The sequence below is a fragment of the Chiloscyllium plagiosum genome, unplaced genomic scaffold (genome assembly GCF_037043375.1).
Source record: "Chiloscyllium plagiosum isolate Xiang-an unplaced genomic scaffold, Cpla_swu_hap1 HiC_scaffold_12, whole genome shotgun sequence".
NCBI classification, from domain to species: Eukaryota; Metazoa; Chordata; class Chondrichthyes; order Orectolobiformes; family Hemiscylliidae; genus Chiloscyllium; species Chiloscyllium plagiosum.
This window is the reverse complement of record NW_028270150.1, coordinates 37,836,601-37,860,640: the sequence shown is the minus strand read 5'-3', so window position 1 is coordinate 37,860,640 and position 24,040 is coordinate 37,836,601. Positions and strand designations below refer to the sequence as shown.

General features: G+C 41.2%; 1 pseudogene; it reads left to right on the top strand.

The window, feature by feature from the left end:
- The window catches only part of LOC148148519 (NXPE family member 3-like), a 34,519-nt pseudogene extending 18,453 nt beyond the window's left edge, over positions 1-16,066 (top strand).
- Positions 16,067-24,040: the final 7,974 nt, after the last annotated feature.

Sequence of the window (24,040 nt, the reverse complement as noted above, 5' to 3'; positions counted from 1 at the left end):
CATTTCAATGATCTATGTTTTATTGCACAGATTCCTATTCATTGTCCAGGTTTCTGAGACATACTGGACGCTAACATCTAATCTTTTTTTCTTCTTATTTCAAGCTTCAGTTTTCTTGTCATTCACACATCCTTCACAAAATTATGTTTGTCTTTATCCTTCTTCTGCCTTTAGTAGGTTTTACAGGGATGTGTGTACAGTTAAATCTAGAACTTGACTGACAACAAATGAACTATTGCCACATACCAAAGAATATCTTCTGGGTTCAGACCATATATTCAAATGTACATGAATTCAAAGACTGGAGAAGAGGAACAGGCCAAGCAGAAATGTTATAATTTGACATTTATTTGTGGTTTTAAATAAAAATTCCAGCACAATATAATTGAAAATATCAATTCAAGGATGTTTGTGAATTATGTAAGATACCGGTTACCTGAAATTTTTAAAAAAACATAAAATACGAGACAATAACATTGTGCTTCTGTATTTGTTTCCACAAATTGACCAATTTCTCAGCAAACTTACTAAACTGGGTTTAGGCCTTGTTTTCTTTGGAAGATGAGTTACAGTAGTGCTCATCAGAATGATTAGTTACAGTATAAAGTCCAAGGTTTCTAACTCAGCTTTAATTGTGAAACTTAAGTCACTTAGTCCATAATTCTAAGATTGACAGCAGCCATCAAAGAGCTCTTCTGGTCCCGATTTTCACTACAATACCAGTCTAGTTATTGTGACAAAAGTAGAAATTGCTGGAAAAGCTCAGCAAATCTGGCAGCATCTGTGGAGAGAAATCAGAATAAATGTTTTGGCTCCCATCCTCAGAACATTGAACCTGAAATGTTAACTCTGATTTCTCTCCACAGCTGCTGCTAGACCTGCTGAGCATTTACAGCAATTTTAATTTTTGTTGTATAGATCAGATAATTGCCAGTCATTTCTGCTGCCTGATTCGTAGTTCCAATCTTTTGGTTGTCAATATGGGTTCTTACTATAAATAGGAGTGGATTTTTGAATTCTTCCAAGAGAGCAATTTCTCAGGGAGCTTTAAACATGGTATTTTTTTCCTAATATTCATATTGGCCTTATGAAATTACTTTGCTGCACCCTTTCAAATTGAATGTAGGTCAGCTCAGGCTGGTTTCTCAAATTTAGAAAAGTTTGCCTGTATGCTTCAGAAAATTAACCAATACAACTGAAAATAGTGTTTCCATTTCAATGAATAATCCTTAGAGGTTTCCTCTGACAGTGCATTGTATGGTGGAAAGAAATGCTGTCTCAGAGAATTCAAGGAAAAATCAATTTGGCTATGGAAGTAACCGGTATTATTACATTGCTAGATGTAGTCTATAGACCATAAATTAGTGGAAAAGATGCAGAGGAATAAATCTGCTGGGGAATTACAGAGAGAGGCCAGCATTAATGAGTATATAGTTAGTCAAATATAGACTGGTACTGTAGGGAACAATAAAGAGCAAGTGCTCCTAGATTGTCTTCAAGAGAGTTTGTGAATGAATGGATTATTTATTGTCACATGTATCATACAGTGAGAAGAACAATAAAGTACACTGAGAAGTTCTTTTCAATTTTGCCACAATCTGGAACCATTTTGAATAATTTAAGAGGAAGGAATAAAAAGATAATGTTTAAATCTTTGGTAGTATTTTAGTATTTTAGTTTAAAGTATGTATCCATTGCCACAACAAAGAATGCACTGTTGGACCTGTTTCTAGGAAATCCGGTGAGCCAAATGGTGTGTTAGTTCGGGAACATTTAGGAGACAGTGAACATCGAATCATCAGGTTCCTCCTGGTGACGGAGAATAACAAGCATGGATCCATGGTAAGAAGATTCAATTGGCAGAGAGTGGCCTTCAATATAGTGAGGTCAGAGCTGGGCAGGCTTGACTGGAATGAGAAATTGGTGTGAACAATTGTAACTGAACATGGGGATTGCTTCAAAGAGGAAATGGTTTGGGTTCAGTTCAGATATATCCCCTCAAGTGAGAAATGTATTATAAACAATTCCAGAGCTCCCCGAATGACGAAGGAGAGAGAAAATAAGTAAAGAAGATAAGTTATGCAGTGATAAGTGACAAGTAGAAAATATAATACATTTGCTGATTCCCCTTTATCTTGCCTGCTTAGTACCTCCTCAAAGAAATCTAATAAATTAATCAGGCATACTTTCCCCTTCATGAGGCCATGCTGACTCTGCTTGATTATATGGTGTACTTCTAAATGTTCTGTCATATTCCTCCTTTATAATAGACTCAATATTTCCCAATGACAGATGTTTATATTAAATTAAGGTTTTCTTTGCTGCAGGTTTACACAGTACGAGTACACATTGACCTTTCACTTATGGATGAACAAGACACAAAAAATACCATTTTTCCTTTCTCAGCGCGTCAGTGCCATTTGACAATGCTAATGTTGATAGCTCTGTTGCTGCTGATTATGAATTTATATTTTCTCAAGGTATGTAGAATGGAGTAATCAACATTTTGAAAGTACACTAAATCCTCTGTATCTGCTAGATAACTCCTTGCAAATTCTCCTATTTGTGGGAAAAAGTGAGTAACAACAAAATTCAACATCCGCGGGCAGAACTCACACATTCATGATTTTTAACCCATTTTAACCTTTTTTTAATGGGCTCCGCACTTGCAAATTTCATCATTCGTGGGGGTTCTCAGCAATGTAACTCTCACTCATGAGGAGGAATGGCTATAAATGAATTGTGTTCATTGAGTTTCCAAGTCATATTGTCTGATTCTCGAGTTGCAAATCTTTGGGCTCATGGGCAGGGCATCCAATGAGGTCTGAGATCCAGAGTTCAATATTTACTTACTTTTCTATCCTTCTCCTGAAATACCTATTCCTGCATTTGAGGAACCTTTTACAAGTGTCTTACTTGATTGCATAGGTACTCTACCTCAAACAAAAAGTGGGAATCAGTATTTGTTAACATTAATAGATCTGTCACCTGGATTTCCAGATGCCATCCCATTATGCAATATCACAGCTAAAAGGATTAGAACATAGAACATTACAATGCAGTACACGACCTTCGGCCTTCGATGTTGCGCTGACCTGTGAAATTAATCTGATGCCCATCTAATCTACACTGTTCCATTATTATTCATATGTATGTCCAATGCCCATTTAAATGCCCTTAACGTCAGCGAGTCTACTACTGCTGCAGGCAGGCCGTTCCATACCCCTACTATTCTGAGTAAAGAAATTACCCCTGATACCTATCCTAAATCTATCACCCCTCAATTTAAAAATATGTCCCCTTGTGTTAGCCTTCACCATCCGAGGAAAAAGGCTCACACTGTCCACACTAATCTAACCCTCTGATTATCTTATATGTCTCGATTTAAGTCACCTCTCAACCTTCTTTTCTCCAGCAAAAACAGCCTCAGTTCCCTCAGCCTTTCCTAAGACCTTCCTTCCATACCAGGCAACATCCTAGTAAATCTCCTCTGAATGCTTTCCAAAGCTTCCACATCCTTCCTATAATGTGGTGACCAGAACTGTATTCCAGGTGTGGCCTTACCACTGTCTTGTACAGCTGAAGCATGACCTTGTGGCTCCAAAACCCAATCCCCCTACCAATAAACGCCAACACGCCATACATCTTCTTAACAACCCGATCAACATAGGTGGCAACTTTCAGTGATTTATGCACCCAGACACTGAGATCTCTCTGTTCATCTACAGTGCCAAGGATTTTACCATTAGCCCAGTACTCTGCATTCCTGTTACTTCTTCTGAAGTGAACTACCTCACACTTTTTCGCATTAAACTCGATTTGCCACTTCTCATTCCAGCTATGCCTCTCTGTAACCCACAACATCCTTCAGCACTATCCTTGGTGTCATCTGCAAATTTAATCTGCCCACAACCAGATCATTTATAAAAATGACAAACAGCAATGGCTCAAAACAGATCCTTGTGGCACACCACTGGTAACTGAGAGCCAAGATAAACATTTCCCATCAACCATCACCCTCTGTCTTCTTTCAGCTAACCAATTTCTGATCCAAACCAGTAAATCACCTTCAATCCCGAAACTCTGTATTTTGTGCAATAGCCTACCATGTGGAACCTTATCAAACACCTTACTGAAGTCCATATACATCACACCAAATGCTTCACCTTCATCCACCTGTCTGGTCGCCTTCTCGAAGAACACAATGAGGGTAGTTAGGCATAACATACCCTTCACAAAACCGTGCTGACTCTCCCAAATAAAATTTTTCCTTTCCAGATGATTATAAATCCTATTTCTTAACCTTTTCCAACACCTTACCCACAACCAAAGGAAAGCTCACTGGCCTATAATTGCCAGGAGTGTTCTGTTCTGACTCCCCATCTTAAACAAGGGAACAACATTTGTTATCCTCCAGTCTTCTGGCACTATTCCTGATGACATAAATATCAAAGCCAAAGGCTTTACAATCTCCTCCCTGGCTTCCCAGAGAATCTGAGGATAAATCCCATCTGGCCAAGGGCTCTTATCTATTTCCAGAGCTTCCAAAAATTGCTAGAGAAATTACTCAAATTGTACACTAGATACGGCCTACTGACAGAGATACAATCCGATCAAGGGTCAAATTTCTCATCAAAATTATTCCAGGAAGTTATGGACAGCTTCAAATCTACTCCGTACCATCCAGAATCACAGGAAGTGCTAGAAAGGTGGCATCAGACATTAAAGACCATGTTGAGGGCTTGTAGTCAAGACTATCCAGATGATTGGGATAAGGGAATTCCATTTGTGCTTTTTGTAATCAGAGATGCACCAAACAAAACAACCGAATTCAGTCCATTTGAAATTGTTTTCGGGCATGAAGTGAGAGGACCATTAAAAATGACTTAGGAGAAATTGGTTAGTCAGAGTTCAGAGACCATATTTAAAAAGTGTCAAATTTTTAAGGAATGATTAAATAATGCTGGGGAGTTGGCCAGACAGCATGTAAAAGTATCACAGCATACAATGAAACAGGAAGCAGACAAGAAATTAAAAATTTTGCCATCGGGGATAAGGTATTAGTGTTACTTCCAGTGATAGGTGAACCTTTAAAAGCAAGGTTTAGTGGACCTTATCAATTTGAAAGGAAATTGAGTGAGGTGAACTATTTGATAGGTACTCCAGACAGAAATAAATCTCAGAGTGTGTCATGTGAATGTGCTCAACAGGTATTTTGACAGGGAAAGAAACCAAAAGAAGAATGTGTTACTGATTCTTCCGTCTGTGTTGGAACCAAGTTCAGAGGATTCTGAACTGGAGAGTCCTCAAATTAAATTGGAAAATGAGGAAAATTTGGGATAAACTATTGAGTTACCTTCCCACAGAAAATCGAAATGACCTGAAAGAGTTATTACTATCACATGGAGAGATAAGTGGAAATAAGCTGGGAAGTACTAACCTAATTATGCATGATCTAGATATAGGAGATGCTGTTCCGACTAAGCAATATGCTTATAGGCATAACCACTAAATTTGGCACAAGTTCCAAAGGACATTGAACGCGTGCTCCAAGATGACATAATCGAAGTGAGTTACAGTGACTGGAGCACACCTATAGTAATGGTGCCAAAACCAGGTGATATCCAACGTTTGTGTGTGGATCATCGCAAAGTCAATGCAATTACAAAGACTGATGCATATCCGATTCCACACTTGGGAGACTGTGTTGTGACTGTGGGACAAGCAACTTATATTTCTAAGTTGGACTTGTCCAGAGGATACTGGCAGATACCTTTGTCAGAAAGAGCAAAAGCAATTTTGACTTTCGTAATGCCAAATGGACTATATCAGTTTAAAGTCATGCCATTTGGTATGAAAAATGTGCCAGCCACTTTTCAGAGACTCACCAATAAGGCCATTTCTGGATTACCCAACTGTGTAGTTTATATTGATGACCTGGTGATTTTGTAGTCACATATGGAAGGAACATTTACAACATTTATCAGACTTGTTTAATCGACTTTTGGAAGGCAGGTTTGGTGATAAACCTAGCTAAAAGTGAATTTGCCAAAGGCCAAGTCACCTTCCTGGACCATGTTATTCGACATGGACAAATGGCCCCGGGGATGCAAAAACCAAGGTAACTGGGGAGTTTCCCATGCTGTAGTTCCTGGGATGGAATGGATTTTCTTGACAATTTGTACCAAATTTTAGCAGTGTAGCTGCTCGACTTACTGATTGATAAATAAAGGCAAGAAGTTTCAGTGGATAGCAGACTGTCCAAAGACATTTGACAGCCTGTAAGGTGTATTAATCATTGCCCCAGTATTAGCCACACCGAATTACACAAAGTCATTCAAGGTGGCTATCGATGTAAGTGATGTGGGTGTCAGTGCTGTGCTATTGCAATAAGATAACAAGAAGAAAGAAAGACTTAGCGTTTATTTCTCCAGGTAGTTGGACATTGATCAGCAGAAATATTCGATGGTTGAGAAGGAGTCCTAAAGCTTGGTGTTGGCATTACAACATTTCAGTGTTTGTCTCAGAGACCTTATTGCTAATAATCATATATACTGATGATAAACCATTGAAGCTTGTGGAGAAATTTAAAGACAAAAATGCCAGATTGTTTGGCTGTAACACCAAGCTCCATTTATTCAGTTTGAAAATCGTGCATGTGGCAGGACACATTGTCAAGACTCAAGGACAAATGACAAAAGGCGTTCGGGGGCAGGAGTACAACAGACTGAAATGGAATGTAGTTGTGTATGTTTACGTGTTTGCAGTCAATGCAATTTATTTGTGTCTTTTAGAGTATTAACAAAATTTAAAAGAGGTTTTAAAATGAAGCTATCTTTGGACATTGATGGTTCATTTTTTTGTAAGGGGGGAGGTGTCACGAAGCTGCTCCTTTAACGAGGTTATGCAATCCTTTTTTTTCAGAAAAGTTGTAAATGACAGACTCCAAAAGATCTGGAGGTTGAAGGGCCAATTGGATAATAGCTAACTGATACTGCCTCAGGCAGAAGGCTTTCAAGTTTTAAAACAAGACATGTACAATGAAAGAGGTGTGGTCAGCTCTCCCAGCTCAGCTTTTCTCTGGTTTGGTGTTTTTTTTTTAGCAGTAACATGGAAAAGCTAGGCCCAGGCTGGGTTTTCTCTCTCTCTCTCTCTCTCTCTCTCTCCCTCTCATTATTCTGTTCGCTGTTCTTTGTGTTTCATTCAGTAATCTTGTAAATAAATCTGTTTTGTTTAAAACGAAGTGGTTTGAGCAGTTGACTCTCACCTAGAGTATCCACTTTACACCTCCTGAAAACAACTAGAAAAGTTAGGCTCTGGGCTACTTTCTTGAAATGTTCTGAGAGGTCTGGCCTGGTCCATAACAATGTCGGTCATGTGTAAGTTGCAAAATCAGGACCAGGCCGAGAAGAGAGTTTTTGACAGTTGGAACAGATGACCTGAGGAAAAAAGGAGGAGACTTCTATGTTCCAAAATGTACTTGTCTCCAGCACTTTGTTCAAACGTTACAAGAAAATAATTAAACATAAAGTAACCCCCCAGCCCTTGCTCTTCACTCCCTCCCATCCCCACAGACGTCCCGAGTCCCATTCATGCTCTCTACATATCGTACATTGCTCCTTATGCATTCTATGACATGCTATGCCCTTCCATCAATCTCTTTGCCCCCCCCCCCACCCCTCCAACCCTGCCACATTCCCTCTATACCAGCATCTGCCCCAACCCATTCCCAGGGCACCTCATGTTCCCTCTGCCAACATATTCCCCTCTGGCCCTTCATACCAGGTGGTGGCAAACCATATTTCCACACTTTCCTACTTAACTTCCCATGCCAACTCTCCTTCCCATTGTTCCTGAAGCACATGGGAGAAAAGTGCAACATTGCAGACTATAGTTTATTTAAAAAAAGCACTCTTATTGATCAAGAAACACACTTTGACAGCTGTGAACAGAACATGCTTTGACAACTCTTGACAACTCTCATCAGGTTTTTTGACATATCTTAACAGCTTCTTCTCACATCTTGACGGAGCCAAGAGATAGGCCTCTAGATATTGGCCCAGTGACATTAACACTGTGCCACCCGTCAACTGCATCAGGTCAGGAAGATGGATTGTTGTGGACCTTGCATCAGCACCCCCATTCTGTGATTGAATTAAAGAGATTTGGTTGATTTGTCTCCATAGCAACCAGCAACATTAAATTCAGTTAATAAAACTGGATTTTTAAAAACTTTGTTCATGGGATGTGGGTGTTGTTGGCTAGGTCAGCATTTAGTGTCCACCCAGAATTACCCAGAAGGCAATTAAGCATCCATCCTGATGCTGTGGATCTAAAGTAGGCCAGATCAAGTACGTCAGGCAGATTTCCTTCCCTTAGAGAGGGAACCATTGGGCTTTTACAACAATCAACTGTGGTTACTAGTGTGGTGGGTAAATTACCAGCCTTGGAGTCAGAGTCGGGGTTCAATGACAGAATTTATTGTACAAGGAAATACAGGAGCTCTGGGGAGAGAGGAAACCAGCTGCACAGTGGTCAGCTGTGAGTCTTTTCTCCACCCAGAGCACAAGTCAAGATATTTTGATACATTTTATGATACAAAAGGTCAGTGATGAGGTTATTGTCTCTGTAACATAGTTTGTTTGCTGCAAAAATTGCAGAATCGTTGATAGTTTCGATGCAGTAATTGTCAGTTCCAGCACAGCCTTTGTTAATTTCAGGGTGAGCGTTGTCAGTTTCAGCGCAGACATTGTCAGTTTTAATGTCTGTGCGGAAGTCCATTGTTGTGGTAATGGGTGTTAATCGCTCTTCCTGAGAAGGACGATTACTGCAGCCCTGGCTTTTAGCACTTTGTATTGAGTCCATATCAAACAGTTAGCATTTCTGTCAAAGGTGTTCGCTGGACCCAGAGACTTCGGTGGTTAATATATGCTACTCATGTATATTCTCTCCCCCATCCAGCTTAAACTAATCAACTGGGTTGTGAGTGCATTGTGCTGGCATTCTGGTGGCCCCAGGCAGTATCTGTGTTTGTTCTGCTGTCTCTCTCCATATCGTGGTCTAGCAGCCATCTTGTGTGTCAAGCGGCCCAATTATGGCTCAGGGACCATCTTGTGTGTCCATGTGCCAAGTGTAATGCTACCCTGTGCCGACACCCACTTCACTAGCTTTTCATTCCAGATTTTTATTTTCACCATCTGCCACAGTGGGATTTGATTCCATGTCTTCAGAACATTAGCTTGGTGTACTGGATTACTAGATACACCTTAGCACGACATCACCACCTCGCCATAATGTGCTCCTGACGCATCCTTGTTGTGACCTTGTCCTGTGCCGGAGTCTTTAAGCCTCCATAGCATCTTGTTGCTGCTCCTGAGCTTGCTGGTGCTCTGCTCTGCCTCCCTCTGCAAGGTAGCGTGTGGCTGGATCCATCATTCTTGTGAGCATTTAACTGTGTTGAGAAGTAAAGGAAGTGAACATACCCTGTGCTGGCATATCCTAAACAGAGGACTTTTGGACAGTATTATCATGGCTCTTTGTGATAGATACTTACTTGGTAGAGGAGCTGTACTGACTAAGTGACAAACACATAGTTCTATATTGGGAGGGCTCAATGCATTCTTCATCCCTTCCATTTCATCCCCATACCAACCATGAAAGTTATCATTCCGTACAGTAATGTACATCATAATGCTTACAGTACATGTGGAGAGGGATCCAGTTCTCCATCCTACAGTACCCTTGCAGGTCACATAAATACTGTGTTTGTTGTGGCCAGCAATAACTTCTGCTTCAATGAGATGTCTGTGCAATTTTCCAGATAAACCATAAGGTGGAAATTGTTGTGACCAGCATTTGCAGCCCAAATATTTGTACCCCAACCCTAATCCACGTCGAAAAAGCAGAGCAGGTCAGGCAGCAACCCAGGAGCAGGAGGATTGATGTTTCGGGCATAAGTCCTTCATATTCCTGATGAAGAGCTTATACCCGAAATGTTGACTCTCCTGCTCCTCAGATGCTGCCTGACCTGCTGTACTTTTCTAGTGCCGCCCTTTTCAACTCTGACTCTCCAGCATCTGCAGTCTTCACTTTCTCCTAACCCTAACCTTATCGCATTTCAAAGCACACCAGTATGTCTACTAGGGTTGGTGACGATTCGCCGCGGCATATTCGCCTGACCTCATACAGCATTAACCTCATACACCATACACAGCATGGCTTCAGTGTATCTACATCATGCAGAGTCGTACATCTACATCATGCAGAGCACCAACTCACCTGAAGTCCAGAGACCTCAACATTTCGAGGGACTGTTTACGTGTTGTGTGTTTCTCAGAGAGAGAGAAAGGAAACAATTTCTCAGCTGAGGTGACATTATGCTGTTCCCAGGAATACAATAAGAATTTAAAACAAAGTGCTGGAGAAACTCAGCACAAGGTCATTGTAGTATCTGGTCTGGAGAGAGAAACTGAGTTAGCATTTGAGTCCAAAAGGACTGTTCTTCAGCTTTCTGTCATCTGTCTTTTTTTTATTTCAATGCCTTAAGAAATCTGTATATATTTTGAAAAATATAATTTATTAGTGTTCCCTGAAGGAACTATCCTGATCAACTTTGCAGATATAATTTTTAGCTACCCTGCTTATTTCATGGGATCCCTGCAAAGTGAAAGCAGGCGATTCAGCCCATCAAGTCCACACTGACTCTCTGAAGAGCATCCCACCCAGACCTAAACCCCTATACTGTCCCTGTAACCCTGCATTTCCCATGGCTAATTCACTTAACCTGCACATCCCTAGACCCTATGGGCTATTTAGCATGGACAGTCCACCTAACCTGCACATCCCTAGACCCTATGGGCCATTTAGCATGGACAGTTCACCTAATCTGCACATACCTAGACACTATGGGCTATTTAGCATGGACAGTCCACCTAACCTGCACATCCCTAGACACTATGGGCCATTTCCCATGGACAGTCCACCTAACCTGCACATCCCTAGACCCTATGGGCCATTTAGCATGGACGGGCCATTTAGCATGGACAGTCCATCTACATGCACATCTTTGGACTATGGGAGGAAACCCACATCGACACGGGAGGAATGTACAATCTCCATAAGACAGTTGCCTGAGGGTGGAATTGAACCCCGTCTCTGGGCAGCTGCGAGGCTGCAGTTCTAACCACTGAGCCAACTTTCAGGTGCTGAGATGCTGAGACTAACTCTGCTTAAACTGGAAATGCCCCCGACTAATTGTTCTGTTCAGAAGTCATTAGACAGACTTTCTAATGACTTGTTTTCTCTCTTGCTGTGAGCTGCAGTTTGGATATATAACTTACTCAGTGCTCACTGTTTCATTAAAGTATATAACCCCCTAATTACGATGCCACAATTCTGAAGAATCTTGTGATGTGAACAGAATTATTCAGTGCTGTTCATCTCTATAAATGCAGCAGGGATAATCCAGGAAATTATTGGCCGCTGAGCCTTACATCAGCGGTCTGGAAATTATTTGAGAAGATTTTTTAGGGACAGGATTTACATGACAACATTTAAAATGAATCTGGATGGGTCTATGAACAGGAGGGGTTTAGAGGAATATGGGCCAAGCGCTGGCAATTGGGATAAAATTAATTTACGATATCAGGTGTAGATAGACTAGTTGGGCCAAAGGGTCTGTATCAATGCTGTACATCTCGATGAACCTATGACTGAAGGAGGGTGTTTTGCTGGGAATTAACATGTGTGACACAGCAATGGAAAAGATATTCATTGAAAATGCTTTTTTTCCCTTCATAGCGTGATAAACATCAGGTTATTGGATCTGGATCTGAATCCAAATGGAGGAGATATCCAGTTCCAAATTTTAATCACACCATGAGGCACAAAGTGGAAACCAGGAATCTCCATTGGTCACACAGACAAGCTGGTGCAATGTGGTTACCAGAATCACAGCTTCATTCCAGAAGAAAGATCAGAGGAAATGTTCCTTCTGAAAATGATCGAATGGCCAAAACCACCCACTTCTGCTGTGCCCTTTCGGAGAAGCAGCGACCCAGCACACAGTCAATTTGTACTTTTAAATTCTGCGAAGACTTTGTGTGGGAGATCAGTTACAAGTGATGCTGCAGATGAGTGATTTTGAAGGTTACCCAAAGCGATATGGGGGTGACTATCTCCAAGCTCAGATCCACACCCCAGCTTTAAAAGCTGGTTCAGCAGGAACTGTTATAGACAACCAAAATGGATTTTACTATATAAACTTAAATTATCTTGGCCAGGGAAAGTCGAAGTTTCTGTTTTGTTAGTTCATCCCAGTGAAGGGATCCAAGCACTTAAAAGACTGCGTGAGGAACAGCCAGAAAGAGTGTATTTAAAAAGTACCTTCAAATATCTGGGTGATTTCAGAGACCACTGTGTGTAATGTTTAAGCCACAAACTGAGCCACTCAAACTTCACTGATCCCAGGACTGGGGAACCCTGGTTCTGTTAAAAACCAAAGAAACTTCCCTGCTCTTCTCGTATCAACCATTTTAAAGGAGGTTATGAGAAAAATCTCTTCATTGGAGAAGAGAAACATTATTTACAAAGGTATGTCAATTAATGTTCTTTTATTTATATTTGTGTACCCAATTTTCTTTCTGACTCAGATGATAATGAAGACATCAAGTATAGAATGAAACTTCCCAACATTGGAAAATCATTTAAAAAGCTGACCTTATGAAACATAACCATATTTACAATGTCTGTTGGTACATCAATTGGGAGCTCTCATTAATTTAAGAAACATGCACATTTACTGCAAAAAATTGGAAATTGAATAACAAGCTATCATCATGTGTGCTCTGAGAAAGTTAGGACATTCCGAATTATGGTGTTAGCAGTGGCCGTAAAATGGATTAACATCTCAGTCTTATAGTGTTAATTGCTAATGATACATCCATGGGATGTTGGCATTTCTGTCATGTCCAACATTTATTGGCAATCCCTAATTGCACTTGTGTTTTTAGAGATGAAATTCTAAGATTTTGACCCAGTGATGATGAGGGAACAGAGATATGGTTCCAAGTCAGAATGGTATGTGACTTGAATTTGTATCTATTCAAATGTCTTTCTACATGGCAGAGATCACAGCTTTGGAAGGTGCTGTCATTGAAGTCTTGGCAAGTTACTGCAGGGCATTCTGTATAATTACACAGTGCACACTGTGGCAGAGGGAGGGATTGTTAAATATGATGAATAGGTCCTGATCAAGTGGACTGCATTGTCCTGGATGGTGTTTAGCATCTTACGTGTAGGTGTTGCACTCAAGTGGAGATCATTCCAGCTTGGCTTATGCCTGGTGAATGGTAGAAAGACTTTGAGGAGCCTGAAAGTGAGTTACTCGCTGCAGAATTCCCAACTCTGACTTGTTCCTGTAGCCCCTGATATTGAAGTTATTCAACCCATTGAGTCCATGCCGGCTCCTGATAAAACAATCCAATCAATCCTGTTCTCTGTTCAATCTCTGGAAAAAGATTTTTCAAAGTCCCCACCAATTTTCATTTTAAAATTATTGATTGTCTGTTTCCACCATTCTCTGAGACAGCAAGTTGTAAGTCATTCCACCTGCTGAGTAAAACAGTTCATGCATTTCTTGCCCAAATCCTAAATCCATTTCCGTAAATCCTTGTGCCTTCAGTGAATGAAAAAAAGCTGTTCTTTGTCTACTTTCTCTAAATTAGTCAGTAATTTGGTTATTCTCTATCAAATTCCCCCTCAATTTGCTTTGCTCCAAGAAAATCAACCCCAGCTTCTCCAACTTGATCTTAAAACTGAATTTCCTCTTCGCTATAGGTATCCCGGCCAATCTTCCCGGCACCCTCTCAAGGACACGTAGCCTGTCCCATCCATCATGAATGGTGGTAAACAGTTAAATATCTAACACACTACAGAATTATTCCTCAATAGTGGGAGAGACCTACATGTTGATACAAAAAACAACTCTGAAGCATTGGCATTAATCTCCAGCCAGAACTGTCGAGTGAATGATGCATCTTCCTTAGGTCCTGAGTATCACAATATTGAAGGCATTGAATATTGCACATAATCCAACAACAGTACTGAAGAATTGTGCTCCAAGCTAGCCAAGTCACAGCTAAACTGTTAGCTACAACACTGGCATCTAATCAACAATGTGGAAAATTGTCAGGAGTGTCCTCTCCACTCAAAGCAGGAAAACTCCAATCTGATGAATCACCACCCCATTAGTGTACTCTCAATCATCAGCAATTTAGAAAGTGTCTTTAATAGTGTTATACCCAGGAAAATCTGCTCACTGGCACTGAGCTTGGATTCCATCAGGGCCACTTAACTCCTCATCTAATTATAAACTTAGTCCAAACATCGAGATGTACAGCACAGAAACAGACCCTTCCGTCCAACTCATCCATGCTGATCAGATATCCTAAATTATTCTTGTCCCATTTGCCAGCATTTGACCTATATCCCTCGAAATCCTTCCTATTCATTTACCCATCATTTACCAGTGGTGTCAACATCAAGAAGCCCATATTGCCCAGATCTTCAATGTATGTAATGGTCAAGCCTTCCCCCTCCAGACAAGTAAGACAATTAAAAACCATTGACAATTACATTGCAGATTTGGCAAATTAGGGAAAACATGAATAAAGAGGATGGTGGAATATCCATTACTATAAATAAGCAGAAGTTTGTAGGTTTTTCAAATAAAATATAATTTAATTCTTGTGCAATTCTTCAACAAAGTGTAACATTTTGGTCTTTTTGTTTATACGCAGCAAGTAGGACAGGACATATCCAGCACAAATGTGTGATCTTGGTGGATTCAGGTCTGACTAATCCTGATCCAGTAAATTAAATATTAAACATGTCTTACTGTAAATGAGATTTTGCATTATGTAGAAAACTGAAGTCTCGATTATTTTGGTGGATTTTTAATATTTCAATTGGTGATTTGAAATTTCAATCTAAAAGAGAATCCCATTAGTACTCAATATTCTGAACTATAGCATTGCAATATTTTCTGATTCACCTCTTCAGAGATGTTATTCCAGTCAGGTGAGACTTGAACCTGAGCTTCCTGGGTTAGAGGTAGGGACAATACCACTGCACCACAAGCGACCTTAAATTGATATTTGCTGATCAGCCTGCTCAGGTATGTTATTACACCGCTCTGGAGCAAGTGGGACTTGAACCTGATCCTCCTGAGTTAGAGTTAGGGACACTACCACTGAACCCCAGGAACTCCATAAGCTGCACCATTTCACTTCTTTTCTGTATCCAGAAGTGCTGTTATGCACAACCGAATGTTTCTTTTCCTATCCCCAAACCATCCCTGTTTCTTTTTCCTAACTATTAACCATTATCAGTAAATCAAAAATATTTTCCAATTAAATAGTTTAGGAGCAAACTCTGTTGAAGGCAATGCAAAACTTCAAAGGTGAGGAAGAGGGACGGAAAACAGGAGGAGGCTAAATTAAAATGGAGTTGGAAGCCACAACATTTGATTCTATGTTGTCAGATTTGGAACAGCTGAACTTTCATTCCTACTTCAGAGGGAGCATAAAAAAAAGCCAGAGCTAATCAGTCAGTCATTATAATTTCAGCTCAAGCTTACCTTCCAATGACTTCAACAAATCAGATATCTATAGTGAGAGAAAAGTGTCAGACATTTATGGCTGTATTTTTATAAGCAATTCCAGTGTAAGGTGGAACATACAGTTTGTATTTGTGAAAGGAGAGCCTGAATAAAGTAAAAACTAACATTTCTGTTGTGCTAAAAAAAAATTCAATCAGAAAATAAGCAACCAGACAGCAATAAGTGATCGCATTAACTTTTGTAAATCCAGGAAAGCACATCAATTATAATCAGTATGTACATTTCTTTGCAACTTGCTGCTCTGAGGACAGTTAAAAGTCCGGCCTGTATACAGATGCAGTGCAACATTGTTTGATAATTAGTCAGCCTTTTTATTAGAGGCCTCACCTACTAATAAATTTACAAACTACTTACAATTGTTACTTTGTTTTCTAGATCTGGATCTGACAGCCAGTTTAAAATTTAATGTTATGCTGACATGACCGCCTAGCTGAGATTGTGCATGCACAGACAGATCACTGCGGCCATTATTGAATTGGGAACAGACACTCCATATATTAACATAGCCCTTTTCATAATCACTGAATACCTCAAAATACCTTACAATCAATGACACACATTAATAGAAACAACAGCACTGAAATCCAAGTGCTGTATTCAATTGGAGGTGAAATGAAATGAACAATATCATAGAATCCCTATAGTGTGGAAGCTGGCCCTTCGGCTCAACAAGCCCACACTGACCCTCTGCAAAGCAACCCACCTAGACCCAATCCCAATCACATTTTTCCGATATTTTCCCCTGACTAATGCAGCCAACCTACACATCCCTGAACATTAGAGAGTCATAGAGATATACAGCACAGAAACAGACCCTTTGGTCCATGCCGACCAGATATCCCAACCCAATCTAGTCCCACCTGCCAGCACCCGGCCCATATCCCTCCAAACTTTCTGATTCATATACCCATCCAAATGCCTCTTAAATGTTGCAATTGTACTAGCCTCCACCACTTCCTCTGGCAGCTCATTCCATACATGTACCACTCTCTGTGTGAAAACATTGTCCCTTAGGTCTCTCTTATATCTTTCCCCTCTCACCCTAAACCTATGCCCTCTAGTTCTGGACTCCCCCACCCCAGGGAAAAGACTTTGCCTATTTACCCTATCCATGCCCCTCATAATTTTGTAAACCTCGATAAGGTCACCCCTCAGCCTCTGACGCTCCAGGGAAAACAGCCCCAGCCTGTTCAGCCTCTCCCTATAGCTCAAATTCTCCAACCCTGGCAACATCCTTGTAGATCTTTTCTGAACCCTATCAAGTTTCACAACATCTTTTCGATAGGAAGGAGCCAAAATTGCACACTATATTCCAGCAGTGGCCTAACCAATGTCCTGTACAGCCGCAACATGACCTCCCAACTCCTGTACTCAATACTCTGACCAATAAAGGAAAGCATACCAAATGCCTTCTTCACTATCCTATCTACCTGCGACTCTACTGTCAAGGAGCTATGAACCTGCACTCCAAGGTCTCTTAGTTCAGCAACACTCCCTAGGACCTTACCATTAAGTGTATAAGTCCTGCTAAGATTTGCTTTCCCAAAATGCAGCACCTCGCATTTATCTGAATTAAACTCCATCTGCCACCTCTCAGCCCATTGGCCCATCTGGTCAAGATCCTGTTGTAATCTGCGGTAACCCTCTTCACTGTCCATTACACTTCCAATTTTGGTGTCATCTGCAAACTTACTAGCTGTACCTGTTATGCTCACATCCAAATCATTTATGTAAATGACAAAAAATAGAGGACCCAGCACTGGTCCTTGTGGCACTCCACTGGTCACAGGCCTCCAGTCTGAAAAACAACCTTCCACCACCACCCTCTGTCGTCTACCTTTGAGCCAGTTCTGTATCCAAATGGCTAGTTCTCCCTGTATTCTATGAGATCTAACCTTGCTAATCAGTCTCCCATGGGGAACCTTACTTAAGTCCATATAGATCACATCTACCGCTCTGCCCTCATCAATCCTCTTTATTACTTCCTCAAAAAATTCAATCACGCACAAAGCCATGTTGACTATCCCTAAGCAGTCCTTGCCTTTCCAAATACATGTACATCCTGTGCCTCAGGATTCCCTCCAACAACTTGCCCACCACCGACGTCAGGCTCACTGGTCTATAGTTCCCTGGCTTCTCCTTACCACCCTTCTTAAACAGTGGCACCACGTTAGCCAACCTCCAGTCTTCTGGCACCTCACCTGTGACTATCGATGATACAAATATCTCAGCAAGATGTTCAGCAATCACTTCTCTAGCTTCACACAGAGTTCTAGGGTACACTCAGGGCGGCACAGTGGTTAGCACTGCTGCCTCACAACGCCTGAGACCCGGGTTCAATTCCAGCCTTAGACGACTGTGTGGAGTTTGCACATTCTCCCCGTGTCTGCATGGGTTTCCTCTGGGTGCTCTGGTTTCCTCCCACTGTCCAAAAATGTGTAGGTTAGGTGATTTGGCCAAGCTAAATTGCCTGTAGTGTTAGGTGAAGGGGTAAATGTAGGGGAATGGGTATGGGTGTGTTGCTCTTCAGAAGGTCGGTGTGGACTTGTTCGGCTGAAGGGCCTGTTTCCACCCTGATTAGGTCCTGGGGATTTAACCACCTTTACCTTTTTCAAGACATCCAGTACTTCCTCCTCTGTAATATGGACATTTTGCAAGATGTCACCATCTATTTCCCTACAATCTATATCTTCCACATCCTTTTCCACAGTAAATACTGATGCAAAATACTCATTTAGTATCTCTACCATTTTCTGCAGCTCCACACAAAGTCTGCCTTGCTGATCTTTGAGGGGCCCTATTCTCTCCCTAGTTACCCTTTTGTCCTTAATGTATTTGTAAAAATTCTTTGGATTCTCCTTAATTCTATTTGCCAAAGCTATCTCATGGCCCCTTTTTACCCTCCTGATTTCCCTCTTAAGTGTATTCCTACTTCCTTTATAATCTTCTAAGGATTCACTCAATCTATCCTGTCTATACCTTACATATGCTTCCTTCTTTTTCTTAACCAAACCCTCAATTTCTTTAGTCATCCAGCATTCCCTAAATTTACCAGCCTTTCCTTTCACCCTAACAGGAATATACTTTCTCTGGACTCTCGTTATCTCATTTCTGAAGGCTTTCCATTTTCCAGCCATCCCTTTACCTGCGAACATCTGCCCCAATCAGCTTTCGAGAGTTCTTGCCTAATACCATCAAAATTGGCCTTCCTCCAATTTAGAACTTCAACTTTTAGATCTGGTCTATCCTTTTCCATCACTATTTTAAATCTAATAGAATTATGGTCACTGGCCCCAAAGTGCTCCCCCACTGACACCTCAGTCACCTGCCCTGTCTTATTTCCCAAGAGTAGGTCAAGCTTTGCACCTTCTCTAGTAGGTCCATCCACATACTGAATCAGAAAATTGTCTTATACGCATGTAACAAATTCCTCTCCATCTAAACTCTTAACACTATGGCAGTTCCAGTCTATGTTTGGAAAGTTAAAATCCCCTACCATAACTACCCTATTATTCTTACAGATAGCGGAGATCACCTTACAAGTTTGTTTCTCAATTTCCCTCTGACTATTAGGGGGTCTATAATACAATCCCTATAAGGTGATCATCCATTTCTTCTTTCTCAGTTCTACCCAAATAACTTCCCTGGATGTATTTCCAGGAATATCCTCCCTCAGCACAGCTGTAATGCTATCCCTTATCAAAAATGCCACCCTCCCTACTCTCTTGTCTTCTTTTCTATCCTTCCTGTAGCATTTGTATCCTGGAACATTAAGCTGCCAGTCCTGCCCATCCCTGAGCCATGTTTCTGTAATTACTATGATATCCCAGTCCCATGTTCCTAACCATGCCCTGAGTTCATCTGCCTTCCCTGTTAGGCCCCTTGCATTGAAATAAATGCAGATTAATTTATTAGTCCTGCCTTGTCCCTGCCTGCCCTGACTGTTTGATTCACTTCTGTTCTCAACTGTACCAGTCTCAGATTGAAATCTTCCCTCACTATCTCCCTGGGACCCACCCCAACCTTACTAGAGCATTCATCTGCTCTACTCTCCTATTCCTGCGCTCACTAGCTCGTAACACTGGGAGTAATCCAGATATTACTACCCTCGAGGACTTCTTTTTAAAATTTCTGCCTAGCTCTCTGTAATCTCCCTTCAGAATCTCAACCTTTTCCCTTCCTACGTTGTTGGTTCCAATGTGGACAATGACCTCCTGCTGGTCTCTCTCACCCTTGAGAACATTCTGCACCCTCTCTGAGACATCCTTGATCCTGGCACCAGGGAAGCAACATACCATTCTGCTTTGTCGCTGCTGGCCACAGAAACATCTATCTGTACCTCGAACTAGAGAATCCCCTAACACAATTGATCTCTTGGAACCCAACGTACCCCTCGTTGCATTACAGCCAGTCTCCATACCAGAAACCTGGCTGTTCATGCTACGTTCCCCTGAGAATCCATCACCCCTTACATTTTCCAAAACAGCATACCTGTTTGACATGGATATATCCATACAAGACACCTACACTCACTGCCGACCTCTCTTACCTTTCCTGGAGTTAACCCATCTCTGTGACTGTATCTGAGACATCCCCCCCCCCCATAACTGCCATCCATCACATACTGTTGCTGTTGCAAATTCCTCATTGCTTCCAACTGTCTCTCCAACCGATTCATTCGATCTGATAAGATTCGCAGCCAGCAGCATTTATCGCAGGTATAATCCGCAATAACCCTTAAACTCTCTTTAAACTCCCACATATGACAAGAAGTATATATCACTCTATTAAAGGCCATTTTTGCTCCTTCACAATCTACAGACTCAGTAAATAACACCGTCTTATTCCTCTACAAACACTGCCCCAGGTTAGATTAATAGTTATGGCTTATATTTTAAGTTTAATCAAGAGACATATCTCCAAAAACATATAATCAAGAAAGAACCTACTCTACTCACTGCTGCAGATTGTCTGTAGGCCACACTTAAAACAACAATTAACTTATCTGATTCTGTGCTGTGAATTTATTCTGATTGAAACTGTGCTGCTTTTCACATTCTCCCAGATTTTGATCAGATAATCAGTAAAAACAGGCCAGTAATTAGGAGTTAGGTGTTTGCTATTACTGTCATGTTTTATTCCTTTGTCCTTTTTTTCTGGAGAAGGTTAAACCATTTAGTTGACAGCCATGTTCAGTAACCCATGTAACCATTTGTGAGGTATTTGATGTTATCTCTTCTCATTAGCCAACTGTTTGACTGACAGACTAGTTGATTCTCAATGCTTTATGCAGAATTAATGCATTTCTGTTCCTTTTGAATGTGTCCACTGGAGTCTGAATGATGTGATATAATATAAACTGTTTTGATTTCATGAGGACTGTACCTTCTGATTTCCTATCTCTGATCCAAGCTTCAGACTTGGAACCAAAGCTGATAAAGTCTGTGCTCTACGCATGGAATTATGTCAACTCTTTTAAATCAAGTTGTCTGTGATTCAATAAAATTAAATTTGAATCACTATCTTTAATCAGGAACAACATTCACTGCTCTCTCTAATTCTCCTTTGGCTGGACCAGTGAACCCTTAGTGACATGATTCGTTCCTAATTTTGCTGTGAACCTCTTAAACTCTGTAATCGCAAACTGCAGTCTGTTGTCTGGTACAATCTAATTTGGAAAGCTAGAAATCACACAACACCAGGTTATAGTCCAACAGGTTTAATTGGAAGCACACTAGCTTTCGGAGCGACGCTCCTTCATCAGGTGATTGTGGAGGGCTCGATCGTAACACAGAATTTATAGCAAAAATTTGCAGTGTGATGTAACTGAAATTATACATTGAAGAATTGATTGTCTGTTAAGCCTTTCATCTGTTAGAATACAGTGATAGTTTCACTTCTTTCATGTGTAAATCACAAAACCCTTTTTTTAAAAGTTGCATTCTCGGGTTAGCTGTTAACAATGGTGATAGCTAGACAATATGTTGAAGGTGTTAGCCTCCTGTGTTCTCTGTCTATGACCTGATGTTTAGATTGATTCCAATCTAAAAAGTGAGATAACAGAGTTATCTGTAAAACTCTGTTATCTCACTTTTTAGATTGGAATCAATCTAAACATCAGGTCATAGACAGAGAACACAGGAGGCTAACACCTTCAACATATTGTCTAGCTATTACCACTGTTAACAGCTAACCCGAGAATGCAACTTTAAAAAAAAGGGTTTTGTGATTTACACATGAAAGAAGTGAAACTATCACTGTATTCTAACAGATGAAAGGCTTAACAGACAATCAATTCTTCAATGTATAATTTCAGTTACATCACACTGCAAATTTTTGCTATAAATTCTGTGTTACTATCGAGCCCTCCACAATCACCTGATGAAGGAGCGTCGCTCCGAAAGCTAGTGTGCTTCCAATTAAACCTGTTGGACTATAACCTGGTGTTGTGTGATTTCTAACTTTGTACACCCCAGTCCAACACCGGCATCTCCAAATCATAATTTGGAAAGGGTTGTCTTCAGTGCTTTGATCACATTCTCCTCTGTGGTGGAGGTAAGTGTAAAAACTCCTGTCCACCTGGAATAGTGACCTAACCTGGTCAAACCTGTACTTCTTGAAAGTAAAATACGTCTAGTCCCAATCTTTGCCATGGCATGGCTGGGAGACTAGAAGATACTAGGTCACCATTGGTATCTGACTATTGATTACACATGTGTAGCAGACTGATATAAAATTCTCAACTTTTAGCAAAAAGCCAGGTCACCATGCAGATTGTTGTGCATAAGCCTGACACTTGGATATTCCTCAGAGCCTTTTATGCAATTTACAAAGAAATCCTTTCCTCATGCGCTTTTGTATTACCAGCATGTGATTGAAAATGAGAAGACCATTTGCTATGGCCAAAAGCCTCCTCTGTTATTGATATTGGTGTAAGGGCTGGTTTGTTAGACTGTATTTTAACCAAATGGCAGTCTTGTATATTGGTACAAACCCTTTACGGGTATTAATTGTAGCATAATTGTGGGAATCCTCATCCAACTGCAATTGCAGGTCCACATAGATCATGTTCAGTGTCATGAAGACAGCACTTCCCCCCACCTTGCCAGCTTAGCATATAAATCCTCCCAGTAGGGGATTGGTATTTATCCCGCTGTGAGAAACGGTTTAAGACCATAAGACCATAAGACATAGGAATGGAAGTAAGGCCATTTGGCCCATCGAGTCCACTCTGCCATTCAATCATGGCTGATGCGCATTTCAGCTCCACTTACCAGCATTCTCCCCGTAGCCCTTAATTCCTCTAGACAACAAGAATCTATCGATCTCGGCCTTGAAGACATTTAGCGTCCCGGCTTCCACTGCACTCCGTGGCAATGAATTCCACAGGCCCACCACTCACTGGCTGAAGAAATGTCTCCGCATTTCTGTTCTGAAATGACCCCCTCTAATTCTAAGGCTGTGTCCACGGGTCCTAGTCTCCTCGTCTAACGGAAACAATTTCCTAGCATCCACCTTTTCCAAGCCATGTATTATTTTGTACGTCTCTATTAAGTCTCCCCTTAATCTTCTAAACTCCAACGAATACAATCCCAGTATCCTCAGCCGTTCCTCATATGTTAGACCTGTCATTCCAGGGATCATCCGTGTGAATCTCCGCTGGACACGTTCCAGTGCCAGTATGTCCTTCCTGAGGTGTGGGGACCAAAACTGGACACAGTACTCCAAATGGGGCCTAACCAGAGCTTTATAAAGTCTTAGTAGTACATCTCTGCTTTTATATTCCAACCCTCTTGAGATAAGAGACAACATTGCATTCACTTTCTTAATCACGGACTCAACCTGCATGTTTACCTTTAGAGAATCCTCGACTAGCACTCCCAGATCCCTTTGTGCTTTGGCTTTATTAATTTTCTCACCATTTAGAAAGTAGTCTATGCTTTTATTCTTTTTGCCAAAGTGCAAGACCTCGCACTTGCTCACGTTAAATTCCATCAGCCATTTCCTGGACCACTCTCCCAACCTGTCTAGATCCTTCTGTAGCCTCCCCACTTCCTCAGTACTACCTGCCTGTCCACCTAACTTCGTATCATCGGCAAACTTCGCTAGAATGCCCCCGGTTCCCTCATCCAAATCATTAATATATAATGCGAACAGCTGTGGCCCCAGCACCGAACCCTGCGGGACACCCCTCGTCACCGGCTGCCATTCTGAAAAAGAACCTTTTATCCCAACTCTCTGCCTTCTGTTAGACAGCCAATCCTCAATCCATCCCAGCAGCTCACCTCGAACACCATGGGCCCTCACCTTGCTCAGCAGCCTCCCGTGTGGCATCTTATCAAAGGCCTTTTGAAAGTCTAG